Here is a 15,939-nt window from a genome sequence, read left to right as displayed (position 1 = left end):
TTGACAAACCTCTAGCCAGGCTTCTCAAAAAGAAAAGGGAGATGACCCAAATAGATAAAATCATGAATGAAAATGGAATTATTACAACCAATCCCTCAGAGATACAAACAATTATCAGGGAATACTATGAAAAATTATATGCCAACAAATTGGACAACCTGGAAGAAATGGACAAATTCCTGAACACCCACACTCTTCCAAAACTCAATCAGGAGGAAATAGAAAGCTTGAACAGACTCATAACCAGCGAAGAAATTGAATCGGTTATCAAAAATCTCCCAACAAATAAGAGTCCAGGACCAGATGGCTTCCCAGGGGAGTTCTACCAGACGTTTAAAGCAGAGATAATACCTATCCTTCTCAAGCTATTCCAAGAAATAGAAAGGGAAGGAAAACTTCCAGACTCATTCTATGAAGCCAGAGTTACTTTGATTCCTAAACCAGACAGAGACCCAGTAAAAAAAGAGAACTACAGGCCAATATCCCTGATGAATATGGATGCCAAAATTCTCAATAAGATACTAGCAAATCGAATTCAACAGCATATAAAAAGAATTATTCACCATGATCAAGTGGGATTCATTCCTGGGATGCAGGGCTGGTTCAACATTCGCAAATCAATCAACGTGATACATCACATTAACAAAAAAAAAGAGAAGAACCATATGTTCCTGTCAATCGATGCAGAAAAGGCCTTTGACAAAATCCAGCACCCTTTCTTAATAAAAACCCTTGAGAAAGTCGGGATAGAAGGAACATACTTAAAGATCATAAAAGCCATTTATGAAAAGCCCACAGCTAACATCATCCTCAATGGGGAAAAACTGAGAGCTTTTTCCCTGAGATCAGGAACACGACAGGGATGCCCACTCTCACCGTTGTTGTTTAACATAGTGCTGGAAGTTCTAGCATCAGCAATCAGACAACAAAAGGAAATCAAAGGCATCAAAATTGGCAAAGATGAAGTCAAGCTTTCGCTTTTTGCAGATGACATGATATTATACATGGAAAATCCGATAGACTCCACCAAAAGTCTGCTAGAACTGATACATGAATTCAGCAAAGTTGCAGGATACAAAATCAATGTACAGAAATCAGTTGCATTCTTATACACTAACAATGAAGCAACAGAAAGACAAATAAAGAAACTGATCCCATTCACAATTGCACCAAGAAGCATAAAATACCCAGGAATCAATCTAACCAAAGATGTAAAGGATCTGTATGCTGAAAACTATAGAAAGCTTATGAAGGCAATTGAAGAAGATTTAAAGAAATGGAAAGACATTCCCTGCTCATGGATTGGAAAAATAAATATTGTCAAAATGTCAATACTACCCAAAGCTATCTACACATTCAATGCAATCCCAATCAAAATTGCACCAGCATTCTTCTCGAAACTAGAACAAGCAATCCTAAAATTCATATGGAACCACAAAAGGCCCCGAATAGCCAAAGGAATTTTGAAGAAGAAGACCAAAGCAGGAGGCATCACAATCCCAGACTTCAGCCTCTACTACAAAGCTGTCATCATCAAGACAGCATGGTATTGGCACAAAAACAGACACACAGACCAATGGAATAGAATAGAAACCCCAGAACTAGACCCACAAACATATGGCCAGCTCATCTTTGACAAAGCAGGAAAGAACATCCAATGGAAAAAAGACAGCCTCTTTAACAAATGGTGCTGGGAGAACTGGACAGCAACATGCAGAAGGTTGAAACTAGACCACTTTCTCACACCATTTACAAAAATAAACTCAAAATGGATAAAGGACCTAAATGTGAGACAGGAAACCATCAGAACCTTAGAGGAGAAAGCAGGAAAAGACCTCTCTGACCTCAGCCGTAGCAATCTCTTACTCGACACATCCCCAAAGGCAAGGGAATTAAAAGCAAAAGTGAATTACTGGGACCTTATGAAGATAAAAAGCTTCTGCACAGCAAAGGAAACAACCAACAAAACTAAAAGGCAACCAACGGAATGGGAAAAGATATTTGCAAATGACATATCGGACAAAGGGCTAGTATCTAAAATCTATAAAGAGCTCACCAAACTCCACACACGAAAAACAAATAACCCAGTGAAGAAATGGGCAGAAGACATGAATAGACACTTCTCTAAAGAAGACATCCAGATGGCCAACAGGCACATGAAAAGATGTTCAGCGTCGCTCCTTATCAGGGAAATACAAATCAAAACCACACTCAGGTATCACCTCACGCCAGTCAGAGTGGCCAAAATGAACAAATCAGGAGACTATAGATGCTGAAGAGGATGTGGAGAAACGGGAACCCTCTTGCACTGTTGGTGGGAATGCAAATTGGTGCAGCCGCTCTGGAAAGCAGTGTGGAGGTTCCTCAGAAAATTAAAAATAGACCTACCCTATGACCCAGCAATAGCACTGCTAGGAATCTACCCAAGGGATACAGGAGTACTGATGCATAGGGGCACTTGTACCCCAATGTTCATAGCAGCACTCTCAACAATAGCCAAATTATGGAAAGAGCCTAAATGTCCATCAACTGATGAATGGATAAAGAAATTGTGGTTTATATACACAATGGAATACTACGTGGCAATGAGAAAAAATGAAATATGGCCTTTTGTAGCAACGTGGATGGAACTGGAGAGTGTGATGCTAAGTGAAATAAGCCATACAGAGAAAGACAGATACCATATGGTTTCACTCTTATGTGGATCCTGAGAAACTTAACAGGAACCCATGGGGGAGGGGAAGGAAAGAAAAAAAAAAAAAAAAAAGGACGTTAGAGTGGGAGAGAGCCAAAGCATAAGAGACTGTTAAAAACTGAGAACAAACTGAGGGTTGATGGGGGGTGGGAGGGAGGGGCGGGTGGGTGATGGGTATTGAGGAGGGCACCTTTTGGGATGAGCACTGGGTGTTGTATGGAAACCAATTTGTCAATAAACTTCATATAAAAAAAATAAATAAATAAAATCATTGAAATCTTCATGAAAGATAATAAATTAAAGCACTGTACATAATTTCATGAAGTCTGCACCTAAATGCATTCTGCTCAGAGATTGCAAATCACTTAGAAAAAGCTCTCACAAGCAAGAATATATCTCTATATTTTGTCTGTTACGTGTGATATACTACAGAAATCTAAAATTAAGCTCAAAATCCACATTGAAATGCAAGTTTTCTCAACAGTGCTCACAGAGATCACTTTTACGTGATGCAATGCCTTTTTAACTATTATTTTTACAAATAATACAGGCAAAGTTGTTCCAAAATGTTTATAAACTATTCTGGGCAATGTAGGTTCCAACCACCTTGACAGGTGTCATGCCAATCACAGAACCTCTGTTAATGTGGGTAACCACTTTCAATGTCTTATGAAGTAGATTGCATGGGTGATGATAAAGTTCTACTTTAATTGCATTCCTTATGATATAGTTAAGGGCTTAAATCAATTATATTCAGTTATTCCAGTTATTTTGTCACATAAAAAAAAACTACAGATTCTGCTATTATGACAATGTAGCCTTACACTAGTGCAAGAAGGAAGAAAAGAGGAAGAAGAATGAGAAGAAAAAGATAAGAGAGAGGGAGCAAAGAATAGAGAGAGACACACACAGAAAGTGAACACTATCAAATGACCCAGGTTTTCATTAGAACCAGTGCCTTGGAATCTAAACACTATCCTCACTTTGAATCAGTGTTCTCTGCCTTCAGCCTAACCCTATCCTCAGACTGACTACCCTGGGCTTGAATGATCCTTAGGCACTTGGCACCAAAGCCACAACCTCTCACCCTACATGCCACCACCGGGCTCCCTTCTCACTAGCAGCACTTTCAGCCATTTCTCTACTGAGTCTCACATGACATGGAAAATGGATGGAATGTTAAGTGTGTTCCAAAGATCCTGAGTTCCTTGATGTGTTGATAATCCTAGCTCAACATAAAACCCTGTGACACAATAGGCATGGCAAATGCTGGTTAAACATACATACACATATACCTTTCTGCAATGTTTCCAAAACCTAATTGCTACTGGGCTTTCCCTCTCAAGAGGCAACCAGAAAGAACAGGCAAAAGAACATGTACCCTGGGAGTGGCTGCAGGTTATCTGGGAGCCAATGTCTAGTCCTGCTAGTCCACTGAGGCCACACAAGCAGGCATGTGTTCCGTATAGAAGTTGTTTGTGTGATTTGTCATGCATTTCTGCCCAGAGCCACACATACACAATCATGGAGGGCTTAGTTGGTTTGTACTCCATATCTTGCCTTAGGATCAGAACTGGCCCTTCTGTTCCTGATGCCAAGAGGGATTAACATGCATCACCTCCTTGAGCCAGACCAGGCTGACCCCCTGGAATGGATCAGGGAGGGAAGAGAAATATGCAGATGTATAGACTCCAAAGATTGTGAGATATGATAAGAGAAACAGAGAAAAGTATCCTAGCCCCAGCTCGCTTGGGTATGCACTAAGGCAAACTTAATGACTAACCATAAACAACACATGGGTAGTATACATATTGCCTTGGCGGGAATAGTTAGTTGGAAGTCTCACCTGAGGGGAGGATGCTCCACCCAGCACCCTCAATCAAGACTCCACCTGGGCTGTTCTTTGAGGGGCTTCCCCAGACAGAAGGTTGGATGTTGTGAGTACCCAATTTGATGTATGAGCCTTCTTTGCTCTTCTCTGTACTTCTCTCCCTCTTTATGTTTACCATAATTGTTTAATTCCTTATATTTGCTTTCCCTTATTATTAATAAGGTTTTCCTCCATGAAACCAAAAGTGTGCCTATCTAGAATTACTATTATTCAGAACAGAATAACAAATGCCAATCTGAGCAGAGCTTCAGAGGTTCTGTGCAGGCAACAGTCCTGTCATCAGATCCCAGCAGAGCAGAAAGCAACAGGTTAAGTCACTGGGATGTTTGGATGGCTGTGGACATAGAAAATGCTGACTAATTTGGAAATTGGCCCCAAAGTATGACACTCCAGGTACAAAAACCTAAAACCTAAAATAGGTAGCAAGGCTTTATAGACTGGGCAGTAGTCCATAAAAAATACTAATATACAAGGTGAGGAAAAATCGCAACTCAACTGATACGATAGAAAATATTTAATAAGAGGGTCACCTCTGACAAACAAGAAGCCAAAAATGTACCTAATGAGCTTGGAGGTTTGGACACAGGGGTGAGGCAGATACTAAAACATAGAAGCTGTGAGGGGAGAAATGAATTCTGGACATGGGACTGTGAGGTGAGATGAAGATTCTGGAACATGAGGCTGTGAGGTTAGAGGTGAATGTTGGAATATAGAGGCCTGGGAGGTGAGAGGTGAATGCTGGAACAAAGGCTGTTAGGTGAGAGGTGGATGCTGGAACATGGGGCTGTGAGGTGAGGAGTGGAAACTGGAACACAGGGCTGTGAGGTGAGAGGTGGATGCTGGAACACTGGGCTGTGAGGCGAGAAACAGATGCTAGAACAGGGGCTGGTCAGGTGAGAGGTAGAAGCTGGAACATGGAGCTGTGAGGTGAGAAATGGAAGCTGGAACAGAGGGCTATGAGGTGAGAGGGAATACTGGTATAGGACACTGTGTGGCGAGATGTGAATGCTAGAACAGGGACTGGCAGATGTGAGGTGGATCCTGGAACAGGGGGTTGTGAGGTAAGAGGTAGATGCCGGAACATGCGGGCTTGAGGTGTGAGGTGGATGCTGGAATGGGAGGCTATTAGTTGATGCCACCTGTGTAGGTTCCCTGTAAGCCTGTGTGCTTCCTCACAGTGCCCTCCCAGGGTGAGAAGTGGGTTGTATGGCATCCCTATCTTACACTGGTTCATAGTGTGAATGAGAGGCAGAGAATTCCTACTCAAAGGTTGTAGCTCCCAGATTGGACCAGGAGGCTGAATAGGGTGACAGCTTTAGTGCATCTTGTAGGGAGGTTGTATATTTGGGTGCAGAGGCAACCATTGTGACCAGTGGATGGACTGGGGTAGATTGTGTTATATGCTCCCAAACATCACCCGACCCCAGGCCCTCACCCTGCTTTGGAAGATAGCATGTGAGCAGATGGAAGCAATCTACTGTGCCCTAGTACCCTGCCTCCAATGCCCACTTTTTTTTTTTTGCCCTTATGTGTATTTTGTCAGTCCTGGCTGTTTGTTCTTGCTGATATTTTACCATTACTGGTTTTTATATGATATATTCCCTTTGAAAGGCCCCTCATGTACTGTGTGACCTAAGGAGAATGCATATGAACAAATCATATATTTTCTTTCTAGGTATTACCCACATAATACTGAGTTAATTTTCTGGCATGACTTATGTTACACAAAATTATAGATCCTGGAGCTTAAAGGTGTCATCTGCAGCAGTCCTCAATCATACAAAACATATCCAGTCACCAATTGATCCTCTGTTGCCTAGGAGGACAGATTAGGTTTCTCCTCAAAAAGGAAAATAAGAATAATTGTGTCACTGAATTTTCAGGGCTAAGTTCATAAGGTACAAATTCCTATTGCATACTACAAACATTTCTGCTAAGAAACTACAGAAGCTTAGCTACCACAGTAAAAGAAATATGCCAGTTGTTAACTCTTCTGGCTTTGGAGAATCACAATAGGTGGCTACAATTCCACAGATCCATTTAGGGAATTAGGATGTTACCAAACACTATTTTTTCATGTGACTATATCCTAAAAATTGAAATAGAGTTTAGAAAAACATGTTGTTTGAAGTTTCCCACAACTTCCTTTTAACATTCTTCCAAAATGACTGCTCTATGGTCACATATCATCAAATGGAAATTATTTTCACCACAGGATGAAAATACCACATTAGGTATGTCTGTTTCCTTTACTTCCAAATGAAATAAAAACAGGACTCAAGAAGATATTCACACCCCCATGTTCATTGTAGCATTATTCACAATAGCCAAAATATTGAAACAACCTAATTGTCCATCAATGGATAAAGAAGATATGGTGTGTGTGTGTGTGTGTGTGTGTGTGTGTGTGTGTGTGTAATGGAATATTATCCAGCCGTGAGAAAAAGGAAATCCTGCTATTTGTGACAATAGGATGGACCTTGAGGGCATTATGCTAATGAAATAAGTCAGATGGAGAAAGGCAAATTACTGTATGAACTTACCTATATGTAGAATCTAAAATAGCCAAACATAGAAACAGAGCAAAATGGTGGTTACCAGGGACGGGGGGAGGTGGGGGGCGGGCAACTGGGGAGATGTTTGAGGGTACAAACTTGCAACCAGAGGGCAAGTAAGTTCTGGAGAACTAATTAATGTACAGCATAGTGATTATAGTCAACAGTACTGTATCATAAACTTCAAAGTTGCTAAGAGACTAGATTTAATTATTCTCACCACATAAAAGAATTGATAATTATGTAACTGTGATAGAAATGTTGGTTAAACTACAGTGGTAATCATACTGCAATATACAAATGTACAAGTCAAGATGTTGTACCCCTTAAATTTACACGATGTTATGTGTCAATTTAGAAATTTTTAGAAATCTGTGCATTCCAGACCTCCAGTGCTCTAAAAGTGGCAGGCAGGCAGGCAGACAGGAAGGAAGGAGAAAGGAAGAAATGAGGAAAAGAGGGAAGAGTTCTGTAGAATACCAAAAGAGAATCTTTTAAATAACACATTGTCGATCTTGGATTCCGTGGTAGCGGTGGTGGCTGTAGGGTACCGCGTTTGGGGAGTGGCTCTCCCCTCCCCCTTCCCCCAGTTCGGTGGTGGTGGCTCCTCCCACTGGGGGGGGTGTGTGCGTAGGTAGTGGCATCTGTGGCCAAGGCAGCCGCTGCTGCTAACCCCAACTTCACAACCAGTGCAGAGCCCAACGTGGGGCTTGAACTCACAGCTGTGAGATCAAGACCTGAGCTGAGATCAAGAGTCAGATGCTTAACCAACTGAGCTACCCAGAAATGACATCAGATGTACCATCACTGGGTCCAGCCATTGCCTCAGGAAACCCTGGGGCTGGGATTCAAGGTGGAGGAGCCATTGTCCACAGGGCTATTAAGTGGTGACCAGGGTTGGATTTTGATGATGATGGAGAAGGTAAATTTTTGAGGTGTGATGATGATCAGATGTCTAATGATAAGGAGTGACTTGCCAGGTTGGATGATGAGCAGAGCTCTGCAGATAAAGAGAGACTCACCAGGGAAAATCACAGTGAAATTGAACAGGGGCAACAGAACAAGATGACAGCCTACATCACAGAACTGTCAGACATGGTGCCCACCTGTAGTGCCCTGGCTCAAAAACCAGACAAGCTAACCATCTTACCCATGGCAGTCTCTCACATGAATTCCTTGTGAGGAACTGGGAATACATCCACTGATGGCACCTACAAGCCTTCGTTCCTCACTGATCAGGAACTCAAACCTTTGATCTTGGAGGCAGCGGATGGCTTTCTGTTTATTGTCTCATGTGAGATAGGTCGGGTAGTTTACATCTCTGACTCAGTGACCCCTGTTTTGAACCAGTCTGAATGGTTTGGTAGCACACCCTATGATCAGGTGCATCCAGATGATGTGGACAAACTTCATGATCAGCTTTCCACTTCAGAAAATGACCTGACAGGGCGTATCCTTCCAGACCTGAAGACTGGAACAGTGAAAAAGGAAGGCCAACAGTCTTCCATGAAGATGTGTATGGGCTCAAGGAGATCATTTATTTGCTGTAGAAGGTGTAGCAATAGCTCTGTGGACCCAGTCTCCATGAATAGACTGAGCTTTGTGAGGAACAGATGCAGGAATGGACTTGGCTCTGTGAAGAATGGGGAACCTCATTTTGTGGTGGTCCACTGCACAGGCTATATCAAGGCCTGGCCCCCAGCAGGTGTCTCCCTCCCAGATGACGATCCAGAGGCTGGCCAGGGGAGCAAATTTTGCCTAGTGGCCATTGGCAGACTACAGGTAACCAGTTCTCCCAACTGTACAGACATGAGTAACATTTGTCAACCAACAGAGTTCATCTCATGGCACAACATTGAGGGGATATTCACTTTTGTGGAACACCGCTGTGTGGCTACTGTTGGCTACCAACCACAGGAACTCTTAGGAAAGAATATTGTAGAATTCTCTCATCCTGAAGACCAACAGCTTCTAAGAGACAGCTTGTAACAAGTGGTTAAGTTAAAAGGCCAAGTGCTGTCTGTCATGTTCCGGTTCTGGTCTAAGAACCGGGAATGGCTCTGGATGAGAACCAGCTCCTTTACTTTCCAGAACACTTACTCAGATGAAATTGAGTACACCATCTGTACCAACACCAATGTGAAGAACTCCAGCCATCAACAAAGGCCTACACTGTCCAACACAATCCAGAGACCACAGGTAGGTCCCATGGCTAATTTACCCTTAGAGATGGGCTCAGGGCAGTTGGCATCCAGGAAGCATCAACAGCAAACAGAATTGGATGTGGTATCAGGAAGCGATGGACTGGCTGGCTACAGTCATTCCCAGGTTTCTGTTCAGCCTGTAACAACCACAGGGCCAGAACACAGTAAGCCCCTTGAGAAGTCAGATGGTCTGTTTGCCAAGGATAGAGATCCAAGATTTTCAGAAATCTACTCCAACATCAGTGCAGATCAGAGTAAAGGCATTTCCTCCAGCACTGTCCCTGCCATCCAACAGCTATTCTCACAGGACAACACATTCCCTCCTACCCCCACCCCCGGCCGGCAGAGAATTTCAGAAATAGTGGTCTGGCCTCTCCTGTAACCATCGTCCAGCCATCAGCTTCTGCAGGGCAGATGTTGGCCCAGATTTCCCACCACTCCAACTCACCCCAAGGAGCCCCAACTTGGACCCTAGCACCCGCCCAGACTTCTCTGCCCAGCAGGTGGCTACTCAGGCTACAGCCAAGACTCGTTCTTCCCAGTTTGGTATGGGAAGCTTTCAGACTCCGTCCTCCTTCAGCCCCATGTCCCTCCCTGGTGCTTCAACTGCATCACCTGGTGCTGCTGCCTCCCCTAGTCTCACCAATCATGGATCCAACTTTGCTCCTGAGACTGGACAGACTACAGGACAATTCCAGACACAGACAGCAGAGGGTGTAAGTCTGGCCACAGGAACAGGGCCAGCAGCCTCATCATCGCTCAAGTTCTAGAGAGCAACAGCTATCAGCATAGCAACCTGGCCCGCCTGAGGTCTTCCAGGAGATGCTGTCCATGCTGGGAGACCAGAGCAACAGCTACAACAATGAAGAATTTCCTGACCTAATTATGTTTCCCTCCTTTTCAGAATAGAACTATTGGGGTGAGGATAAGGGGTGGGGGAGGAAAGTCACTGTTTGTTTTTAAAAAGCAAATGTTTCTGCAAAGAAAATAAAAGTCCCTCTCCCATCATTTCCCTCACCCCTAATGTGTACCCCTTCCCCTTCTGGCCTTTCCTTGCCCTCCTGCCTCTGAGAAGAAATGGGGTGAATCCTGAAGGCTTTGGGGATCTTTGAAAAACTGAGGCTGGGTGAAGTTAAGAATGCCTTTCCTTACACCTCCTGACCAGAGATTTCTGCAGAAATGATTTTTGCTAGGGTCAATAGGCAGGTTAGAGAAACTAACATCCATTCATCCACTATTTGCCTTGGATACTGTGGCTTGTTTTGGGAAAGAAATTGTGAATAAGGTTGGGGAGAGGAGAAATGTCCTCCTATTTGAAGATCATGAAACATGGTAGGTTACATATACCTGTATGGCTTTAGGAAGTGAGCATAGGCTCTTTCTGCTGCCTAGTGAGTGAGGAAGTGAGAGAGGGAGAAGGAAAGAGTGTGTGTGTGTGTGTGTGTGTGTGTGTGTGTGTGTGTGTGTACGTGCATGCACATGTGTGTTTCTCTATCTTTTTCTCCCTATTAGGGAGTTATGCAGAATTTGTCTCAGATTTTATCTTTGTTTTTCCATGTAATTTTCAAAGAGTCCTAAGGAGTTAAATCTTCTATGTATTTTCCACTTAGTATTGCAGCCAAAGAGTATTTAAACAAACATCTTTGCTGCACTTACATCTATCCCCAGCCAATATGCAACTCTAAGCAGATATACAAAGTCTTTTGGTATGGCTTGTCTCTCATCGAACATATTTAGTAGTAAAGCTGGGTCATTCCTGCTTTTGGTGCTCTCACCTTATAGAGAATATCTGCAAACATTACAGATGTTTAGGGTGTGAAGATAACCCCCTTTTAAAACCCCATACTTGGCCATACTTGCTGCATTTTTCTGTGAGAATCACAGATGATGTGTGTTCTGTAGAGGTTATTTCTGCATGGAAACTCAACTTCTTGGATTAGCAGTCCCAGGGAAATCTTCACTGCTGGAGTTTAAACCAAGTCTTGCAAAGTAGCCTCCTTCATCCCATTCCCAGTTCAGTCTGACTAGAAACTGAGACTTGGGTCTGTTTTGGACCTATAGTTCCTCCTCTTTGCTCCCTCCAATCTTAAGATTGGATTTTGCTTTATGATACAAGGGTATGAATCCATGTGATAGATGGGGCCTGGACTCCCATTCTAACAGGGTCACAGAGTTAACTATAGCCATATAAATGCAGATACAGGTTATTACTCTCTCTCTGTACATTTCTCAGGTAACAGTCATGTGTAGCAGCCATTTTTTTTAATTGGCTCAGGCCAGTATCTTAAGTGCAGGACTGAATTAATAAGGAGAAGACATATTAAACGTAGCCATAGGAGACTGAGGAGCATAGATGGCCTTAGAGAGGCTGAGAGAACATCATTACTGGGTTTCCCTCCCTTTTGTCTCCAGTCTGGTGCCAGGTAGTGGAGGTGAAAAGGAGATTTTTTTTTATTCTATGTGCACACATACCGTATACATATATATTTATATCACAGTTTAAGAATCCAAAAAGTTGAGCTTCCAATGGAATCCTTGTTTTTAATAATTGTTTTTAAATGTGATCAGGACTATAATATTGTACAGTTATTATAGGGCTTTTGGGGAAGGAGAGGGGAGGGAGACGAGGCTCTGGGGGTTTTGTTTCTGATTTTCCTTCAGGGTTTTATTTTTTTTTCTTCTTGGCCATTTCTGTACTGCTGGCATCTGTGCTGAGCTTTACAGTAATAAAAATAATGACATGTAGCAAAGATTTTAAAACAAAATATTTGTTTTCCACTTGTAAAAGAAAATAACACATTGTCAGCAAATAAAATAACTTTCAAGAACAATGAAACTGTACTGTACTATCAAGAGACTTGCCCAAGCTAGACCATAGAAGCAAAACAGATGGGAGAAAGAAATATCCCACTGCTCCCATCACTCTCCCTGTCCCCAGTAGATGTGCCCTGATGCCACCTGCCCCTTGTGGTTCCCATCCCTCCCCAGTGCTAGATCAGGTCCACACCCTGGGAGGTCTCAAGTGGTAAAGGAAAGGATATAAGCCTATCCCTGTCCTCAGTGTGATGTGCCCTTGCTGAGGGGGCATGGCAGTGCCTCCTGCACCCTGATCCTGAGCCCCATCTCCTAAAGGAGATCATGTGGGGAGACATGCAAACTGAAGCTCAGGCCAGGACTTGGGTATGGACACTCCCCTGTGGTCAGGACTTGTCTGCTTCTAATCCTGAGGGCACCCAGGCCTCCAGGGAATCAATTCTCCAAACTGCCAGGTGTGGGCAATAGGTCAGACTCTCCACCCCTGCCTCAGAGCAGCCCAATTGTGGTAACAGAGGTAATCCAGTGACATGAAGACAAAGTAGCACTGGGATCTATCTTATGCATACATTCAACACATATTCAGTTTCATATTCATGCACATGCACACACAAAATCACACTCACACTAACAAGCACACACAGACACACACAATCTTGCACTCACACATCCACTGAGTTTTACACTCACACACATCTATAATCTTGCACACTCATGCAGCATCAACCATCTCACACTTGCACACACACACATTCTACACCCTCCTCACACTCTGACTCACACACACACACACACACACACACACACACACACACACACTTGCCCCAAATGTCCTCCCAATTGATGCATCCAGCTCATAGCAGCCAGGTCTTTTGATTAGTCATAAAACTGGGAGAAAAGGCAAGCCCCCACCTATCAACTTCTGATTTCTTCTTGCATATACACAAGGGCAATCAGCTCCTTGCACCACCCACATGTTTGAGACGAGGCAGCTAAGCTGAGGCCCCAATTCTCAGTTATGTAATGAAGCTCAGCAACCATGTGGCAACCTTTGATACTTCCACTCTCCCTCCTAAGAGGACGTAGGTGGTCATGGAAGAAGATGAGTTCAGTCCTGCCTTTCCCACTTAACCACAGCTGAGATCTGTATCAAGTTGTCTTCTGCATGGTTTCTCCAGCTATAAAACAGGAATGTAACACCTCCCTCATGGGAACCTCCTATGTTAGTTACCTAGGGCTGCTGTCACAAAGTAGGTGGCTTAAGAAAGCACAGATTTATACTTTGATAAGTCAGAAACCCAACATACAGTCAGCAGGACAGCATTCCTTCTGAGGGCTCTAGGAAGAATCCATCTCCTCAGCTCTTCCAGTTTCTAGAGGCTATCCATATTCCAGAACCAATGCCCATCTTTTCAATTCTCAAAGCTATCAACAGTGGATAAAAAGTAATCACATCACCTTTCTATGACCCTTATTCCATAATTATGTCTCCTACCCACAGCTGGGAAAGGTTCTCCACTTTCAAGGAATTGGGCCCACCTGGATAATCCAATATACTCTCCCAAGGCCCTTAACTTAATCACATCTGCAAATTTCTTCTGCCTTATAAGGTCATATATTCACAGGTTCTGGACTACCACATGTTTTGGGGATTAAATAACATAACATTTGCAAACACAAAGCTGGACCATGGTATGCCATAACAGACATTTGTTCACTCTTTGTCTAGCTTTTGCAATTCTGGCTTCAGACATTTCCCTGCTCCTTGACAAGTGATGCAGCCTAGGTAGAAGCAAGGGTTGAGCCCCTACTTCACCTTTACCAGTTCAGGGACTTTTAGCAAGCAATTTAACTTCCCTGAGCTTCAATTTACTCAGCTATAAAGTGGGTATAATAATAAAGCCCATTTCATGAGATTATGGGGGAGGTCCTATTAACACAGAATTTTCAGAGCTGTGCTTGCCTTTTCACACATTAGCTCTGCTAGGTATCAATAGCATCACTATTTTCTTTGAAGTTAAAGCTCTCAGTCCCACTGTGGCCCTTCTTTATGCACTATCATCCTCCCCACCCCTCGCCCACACACGCATACCTCTTAACTTGATCTAGCTTCAAAACAGATAATTCAGGGGGCGCCTGGGTGGCGCAGTCGGTTAAGCGTCCGACTTCAGCCAGGTCACGATCTCGCGGTCCGTGAGTTCGAGCCCCGCGTCGGGCTCTGGGCTGATGGCTCGGAGCCTGGAGCCTGTTTCCGATTCTGTGTCTCCCTCTCTCTCTGCCCCTCCCCCATTCATGCTCTGTCTCTCTCTGTCCCAAAAATAAATAAACATTGAAAAAAAAATTAAAAAAAAAAAAACAGATAATTCAGTTCACAGACTGCATGTCCAGGAACAGTCAAGGGCATGGGTAACAACCTTCAGGAGTGCTGGGACACTTCCTTCAAGACAAATCTACAAAATACCAGATATTTTTCTAATGAATTGCTTTGAAAACCCTTGAAATATCAAGTTGTGATCTTATCAGAAGAAATGTAGACAGCATGGCCAAGTATAGGTAGAAGATTCATGCCCCATCCAACTCTTTCAATTACAAAAGTGTATTTGAAATTCAGCATATTTTTCTGTTAAGTAAAGGAATTGTATTACATAATCCACCAGCTTTCTTGCAGTTCTGAAGTCTCTGACTTCAAAGAAGAAAAAGAAAGGCATCTCTGGAACAAGGTAATGGAGCCTGCTAGACAAAGTCTGCCAGATGCTACTAGAAGCAATATGTTCTGTGAATCACGACAGTAACATCTCAGCAATAAGAAAAGACTTGCAGACAAAGGGAAATGAATTAGGGGGCAGAGCCATTAGCCACAGCTATAATTTAAATTTCAGCCTTGCAAAATACAATAACAAAAATTAGGAAGGCTTGACTTGGAGGCTTCCACTGGAAAATGGCACTGCGGTATGTACATTGCATTGTGAAATATAGCATCTCACCTCTCTCCAAATGCACCTCCCATCTCTGGAGATTAAAGTAAAGGCCCCCTGGAAGACTAGAGGTGTTCTCTATTCATCTATTTTGAATTTCATTTCACAGTTAATTTTTAAACCAAATGCTTTATGAGCTTCTAAATTAAAGGACCCAGGGCAATGACACATGATCTCACACAACGGCTACATCATTTTGCTTCAATTAGATAAAGTGAGTGAAAAGGAAAGAAAAACCTCCTTGTTTCCAACAGAAAGGAACCCGTGGCAGCAATTCTTCCTAAAACATAATTCCAGATATTAAATGGGGGGCACATAGGGGAAAAGTATTATTTCCTTTATATTGTGAAATATTTGTCATTAAGACCGTGTCACACTGTTTCAATATGATTTCATATAGTATAAGGGCACAGAAGCCTTCACTGTGATAACGGAATTTTTAGCATGCTGCATTGGGAAATCTCCAGAAACCCTATTAAATATGCAAAGTTCAAGAATTAGAAAGATTGATCCAATTTTGTTCTTTGGAGCTTTACCAAAAACTACTTTACAAGGATGAGAAATACAACCCCAAATCTTCAGTTAAGAAAGTGCCAAACAGGATTATCTATAGGACAAGAAGTTTAACTAACCTAGAGAACTTCCTGAAATTATTTCATCTCATGAAGCTATTAAAAGGCCAAAGGGAACCCTACCTGATGCTTCATTGCCAGACAGTCATTCACTCATGGGTCAGAGGTAGATGGTGCTCCCACTCCCAAAAGCCAGGTTAGACTAGACGCAGAGTAGGACCTCAGTACCTGGT

The 15,939-nt window shown here is 42.9% G+C and overlaps 1 protein-coding gene and 1 pseudogene across 1 annotated transcript in view; one reads left to right on the top strand and one right to left on the bottom strand.

The window, feature by feature from the left end:
- The window catches only part of OCA2 (OCA2 melanosomal transmembrane protein), a 424,483-nt gene that overhangs the window by 296,005 nt on the left and 112,539 nt on the right, over nucleotides 1–15,939 (bottom strand). The gene's annotated exons all lie outside the window — the stretch shown is intronic.
- On the top strand, nucleotides 7,923–10,259 carry LOC124517297 (aryl hydrocarbon receptor nuclear translocator-like; annotated as a pseudogene).

Source organism: Lynx rufus, unplaced genomic scaffold (assembly GCF_022079265.1).
Source record: "Lynx rufus isolate CCGP_SWC_20201006 ecotype Redwood Valley unplaced genomic scaffold, mLynRuf1.p SCAF_21, whole genome shotgun sequence".
Classification (NCBI taxonomy): Eukaryota; Metazoa; Chordata; class Mammalia; order Carnivora; family Felidae; genus Lynx; species Lynx rufus.
The sequence above is the reverse complement of the archived record's forward strand: the minus strand, read 5'-3'. Positions and strand labels throughout refer to the sequence as shown.